The sequence below is a fragment of the Bubalus kerabau genome, chromosome 1 (assembly GCF_029407905.1).
Source record: "Bubalus kerabau isolate K-KA32 ecotype Philippines breed swamp buffalo chromosome 1, PCC_UOA_SB_1v2, whole genome shotgun sequence".
Classification (NCBI taxonomy): domain Eukaryota; kingdom Metazoa; phylum Chordata; class Mammalia; order Artiodactyla; family Bovidae; genus Bubalus; species Bubalus kerabau.
The window spans coordinates 19,988,572-19,994,742 of NC_073624.1; positions in this window are offsets into that span (position 1 = coordinate 19,988,572).

Consider the following 6,171-nt stretch of genomic DNA (forward strand, 5'->3'; position numbering starts at 1 on the left):
TCATAGAATGAGTTTGGAAGTTTATCTTCCTCTGCAATTTTATGGAAGAGTTTGAGTAGGATAGGTGTTAGCTCTTCTCTAAATTTTTGGTAGAATTCAGCTGTGAAGCCGTCTAGACCTGGGCTTTTGTTTGCTGGAAGATTTCTGATTACAGTTTCAATTTCCATGCTTGTGATGGGTCTGCTAAGATTTTCTATTTCTTCCTGATTCAGCTTTGGAAAGTTGTACTTTTCTAAGAATTTGTCCATTTCTTCCACGTTGTCCATTTTATTGGCATATAATTGCTGATAGTAGTCTCTTATGATCCTTTGTATTTCTGTGTTGTCTGTTGTGATCTCTCCATTTTCATTTCTAATTTTATTGATTTGATTTTTCTCCCTTTGTTTCTTGATGAGTCTGGCTAATGGTTTGTCAATTTTATTTATCCTTTCAAAGAACCAGCTTTTGACTTTGTTGATTTTTGCTATGGTCTCTTTTGTTTCTTTTGCATTTATTTCTGCTCTAATTTTTAAGATTTCTTTCCTTCTACTAACCCTGGGGTTCTTCATTTCTTCCTTTTCTAGTTATGTGTAGCGTTAGGTTATTTATTTGACTTTTTTCTTGTTTCTTGAGGTATGCCTGTATTGCTATGAACTTTCCCCTTAGGACTGCTTTTACAGTGTCCCACAGGTTTGGGGTTGTTGTGTTTTCATTTTCATTCGTTTCTATGCAAATTTTGATTTCTTTTTTGATTTCTTCTGTGATTTGTTGGTTATTCAGCAGCGTGTTGTTCAGCTTCCATATGTTGGAATTTTTAATATATTTTCTCCTGTAATTGAAATCTAATCTTACTGCATTCTGGTTGATGCTTGGAATGCTTTCAATTTTTTTTAATTTACCAAGGCTAGATTTATGGCCCAGGATGTGATCTATCCTGGAGAAGGTTCCGTGTGCGCTTGAGAAAAAGGTGAAATTCATTGTTTTGAGATAAAATGTCCTATAGATATCAATTAGGTCTAACTGGTCTACTGTATCGTTTAAAGTTTGTGTTTCCTTGTTAATTTTCTGTTTAGTTGATCTATCCATAGGTGTGAGTGGGGTATTAAAGTCTCCCACTATTATTGTGTTATTGTTAATTTCTCCTTTCATACTTGTTAGCATTTGTCTTACATATTGCAGTGCTCCTATTTTGGGTGCATATATATTTATAATTGCTATATCTTCTTCTTGGATTGATCCTTTGATCATTATGTAGTGACCTTCTTTTTTTTTTTGTAGATTTATTTTTATTCAGAAATACTTTCATATTCTCTAACTGTTCATCAAAAGTTTAAAAATTCAAAAGGGACACAAAAAAATTACATGGGTCTTAGAAGCTATGTCAAACATGTGAGTTTTAAGAGTGACATTTTATACAGTGTAATTTAGCCCTCATAATTTTCTTATAATCAAATTATAACAGGAACACAAACATACCATATATTACTCTTTAAAATTTTTGTTTTACAATATGTTCTTGTCAATGGGACACTTCAAAATGTTTAAACCTGACAGAAAAGCATTAAAAAAAAAAAAAAAAAGTACCAATGGAAGAAAAAAGTGTCAGAAACACACCTGTCCTTTACCTGGTGTGAAGATGGGAACCACTGCAATAAAAAAACTCTGAATCCATTCTCCTGGGGAGCACGCTCTGAATATCCACACTTGGGTCTATTGTTCTTTAAAATCATTTCAGACTTAAAATCAATTCTTTGTTACCAAGTGAGAAAGAGGCCCACTTTCAATATTCACTTTCATTGATGCCGTCTGCATTTCCTCTTAAGCAGTTGGTTTCTGGGACAGAGTTAGGCAGGGACACGCTGTTTGAAGGATACCCAGTCTCACAGCTAACCACAGACTCAGTGGTGAAAACAGTGAGCAGAACCGCTTTAGGAGTGAACCCGGGCATCGGAACCGTCCCTCGGATACTGTTCACTGGGGGAAATTAACCCTGGGTTTGACGTTTGGGAAGCTTGACGGGTTGGAGAAGCGGCCTCCGGAGGGAAGAGAGGGCTCCTCAGCTAAACGTGCGGGCAGTCCTCCATCACCTCCTTGGCCCCCAGGGACGAGCCCTTCGCAATCCCCCTGCCCACGGGGAGGGGCCTAAAAGGGGTCTGGGGGGCTCAGAGGAGGGGGAGCCCGAGACGCCCGCAGGGGTGAAGCTAGAGGAGTGAGGCGAGGAAACCCCGGGACATCCTGGACACCACAGTCATCTCCCATGGCCCCACAGGTCTGGGCTGTGGTTTGGGCAGAAGAGGTGAGACTATTAACAAACTCTTCCCTTCTTTCAGCCAAAAGAAAACAAAGCCTCTTCACAGCTTCTTTTAATAATAATATAAACCTGATTTGTTTTTGTTTTTGTTTTTAAAGAAAGAGTTGTAGGTGGAAGAACTTCAAGGAAACAGAGGGAGCTGTTACCCGTGACAGGCCCTGAGTCTCCCGGGGGGTGCCTACGGTGTGTGTGGTGGGGGGGGGGGGGGTCACCCACTCTTCCCGAACCCCGCTCCGCCGGCGGCTCAGTGTGAGTGCAAGTGACACTGCGTGCTTTGTAAAGACCAAGGCAACTTGCATTTACCGTCCTGCGCTTCCTCTGCATGTAATCTCCTCCTAGTCATCCTCTGTACTCTTACCCCTGATCCCTTCCAAAACACTTTCAATATGTCTGCTGTTACGTACTGTTTCACCTATAAAGCAACATATATATTAAAAACAGATTTGTTTGCAACCAAAAAAAGTGCTTAAAACCATCTTATGCAACTGTTTTCACTTCATTTTCAACCAAAAAAAAAAAAATCAAACACATTTGGGTTTATGAATAATACTGAAAAAAAAAAAAACAGTGAATCTGATTATTCTCATAGATGTATTTAAAAAATGTCCCTTTATTCCCCATGTTAACTTACAGTAACTGACTCATTTCCGTACCTTAATGAGTTGAACTCTTGCTTGGAAAATATAGAAGGTACAAATATACAGAACTTTTAGGATTAAAAAATTTTCTGAATATAAAAATGCTTTCTATGTTTCAAAAATAACACTTTTGGATTCTCATTGTAGTTTTGGGTTTGGTAACTTAACTGTTAAGTACCCAAGGGTTTTTTTAAAAAATAACATGGTTTTAAATACAAAGTTATCCAAGAACCACTCATATCTGTGGATCAGCCCCATGAAAAGTTTAGTTTCTCAACAAGAAAACCCCAAATATTCTCGTCATAAAACAAAATTCCATTATCAAAAAATAGCTTAAAATAGAAAACTGTATGCCTTAGTGATTGTGACCTTCTTTGTCTCTTTTCACAGCCTTTGTTTTAAAGTCTATTTTATCTGATATGAGTATTGCTACTCCTGCTTTCTTTTGGTCCCTATTTACATGGAAAATCTTTTTCCAGCTCTTCACTCTCAGTCTGTATGTGGCCCCTGTTTTGAGGTGGGTCTCTTGTAGACAACATATGTAGGGGCCTTGTTTTTGTATCCATTCAGCCAGTCTTTCTCTTTTGGTTGGGGCATTCAACCCATTTACGTTTAAGATAATTATTGATAAGTATGATCCCATTGCCATTTACTTTATTGTTTTGGGTTCGAATTTACACACCCTTTTTGTGTTTCCTGTCTAGAGAATATCCTTTAGTATTTGTTGGAGAGCTGGTTTGGTGGTGCTGAATTCTCTCAGCTTTTGCTTGTCTGTAAAACTTTTTATTTCTCCTTCATTTTTAAATGAGATCCTTGCTGGGTACAATAATCTGGGCTAGGTTATTTTCTTTCATTGCTTTAAATATGTCTTGCCATTCCCTCCTGGCTTGAAGAGTTTCTATTGAAAGATCAGCTGTTATCCTTATGGGAATTCCCTTGTGTGTTATTTGTTGTTTTTCCCTTGCTGCTTTTAATATTTGTTCTTTGTGTTTGATCTTTGTTAATTTGATTAATATGTGTCCTGAGGTGTTCTGTCTTGGGGTTATCCTGTTTGGGACTCTCTGGGTTTCTTGGACTTGAGTGATTATTTCCTTCCCCATTTTAGGGAAGTTTTCAACTATTATCTCCTCAAGTATTTTCTCATGGTCTCTCTTTTTGTCTTCTTCTTCTGGGACCCCTATGATTCAAATGTTGTAGCATTTAATATTGTCCTGGAGGTCTCTGAGATTGTCCTCATTTCTTTTAATTCGTTTTTCTTTTTTCCTCTCTGATTCATTTATTTCTACCATTCTATCTTCTAATTCACTAATCCTATCTTCTGCCTCTGTTATTCTACTCTTTGTTGCCTCCAGAGTGTTTTTGATCTCATTTATTGCAGTATTCATTATATATTGACTCTTTTTTATTTCTTCTAGGTCCTTGTTAAACCTTTCTTGCATCTTCTCAAACCTTGTCTCCAGGCTATTTATCTGTGATTCCATTTTGATTTCAAGATTTTGGATCAATTTCACTATCATTATTTGGAATTCTTTATCAGGTAGATTCCCTATCTCTTCCTCTTTTATTTGGTTTGGTGGGCATTTATCCTGTTCCTTTACCTGCTGGGTATTCCTCTGTCTCTTCATCTTGTTTAAATTGCCAAGTTTGGGGTGTCCTTTCTGTATTCTGGCAGTTTGTGGAGTTCTCTTTATTGTGGCATTTCCTCACTGTGTATGGGTTTGTACAGGTGGCTTGTCAAGGTTTCTTGGTTAGGGAAGCTTGTGTCGGTGTTCTGGTGGGTGGAGCTGGATTTCTTCTCTCTGGAGTGCAATCAAGTGTCCAGTAATGAGTTATGAGATGTCTATGGTTTTGGAGTGACTTTGGGCAGCCTGTATATTGGAGCTCAGGGCTGTGCTCCTGTGTTGCTGGAGAATTTGCATGGTATGTCTTGCCCTGGAACTTGTTAGCCCTTGTGTGGTGCTTGGTTTCAGTGTAGGTATGGAGGCGTTTGATGAGCTCCTGTCAATTAATATTCCCTGGAGTCAGGAGTTCCCTGGAGTCAGGGTTTGGACTTAAGCCTCCTGCTTCCAGTTATCGGTCTTATTTTTACAGTAGTCTCAAAACTTCTCCTTCTATACAGCACCATTGATAAAACATCTCGTTGAAGCCCAATGCCACAGAAGTAGCTGCAGGTTCTTTGGAGTCAAAAAGGTACAGTCACTGGCTAAGGAAACTTTTTAGTCCTCTGGTTATATGTGAAAGCAACTGAAGAGCCCATAGGTTTAAGTTTCATTTGCTGCAAAAAGTATTTTCCTCCTTGACTGCAGAGTTCTCAAAATTTGATTTTCAAAAAGAAGGTGCATATCACCACCAGATACATCACAACAAACTCTGAAAATCTCTCTCTCTAAGGATACACAAGACAAACCACAACACACTCACATGTCTTCTTAGAGGAGACAGGGTATTGGGATGATTTATCATTTGGCAGTTTTTCAATTAAAACCACACAGGAATGTCACAGGATGAAAATTTGCAATTAAAAAAGTACAGCTGCACCATCTATATGATATAAGGAGGAGATGAGGTGCAGAAAGATTTCTTTGGCTTATATAACAGACAGACTAATTAGTTTTTCACTTTGTGAAAGGAGAGTCCTCTGGGGCTGATCTTAAAGGATGCTGTAGAGAGCAGGACAACTCAACTGTTCTGTACAACAGTTAGAACTGTGAACTGATGATTTTGGATAATGATGTGCTTTGATTTTTTTCTCTTTACTTTTTGTGAATCTACTGTAGGTTTTTACATTTTTATTGCCACATGGTTCACATAAAATATCTTATAGATACAGTAGTCTCTATTACACTGATAACAAATTAATTTCAGTCACATAAAAAAGCTCTACCTTTTGATCCCCTCCCTACACTTTCTGTTTTTGATGTCAGAATTTACCTCTCTTTATATTGTATATCACTAACAAAATATTTTTCTCTATAGTTATTTTATTCTTCCCCCTAGACTAGAGCTAACTGGTTAACACACTACCATATTCAGTGTTAGAGTACTCTGTATTGGATTACACATTTACATTTACAACTCTGTTGTAAAATTTCACTTCTTTCATATAATGATTAACATCCTTCATTTAGCTTGAAGAACTCCCTTCAGCAATCTTATAAGACAAACCTGTGTTGGTGAACTCCCTCAACTGTTGTTTGTTTGGGAAAGTCTTTATCTCATCTTCATTTCTGAAAGACAACCTTC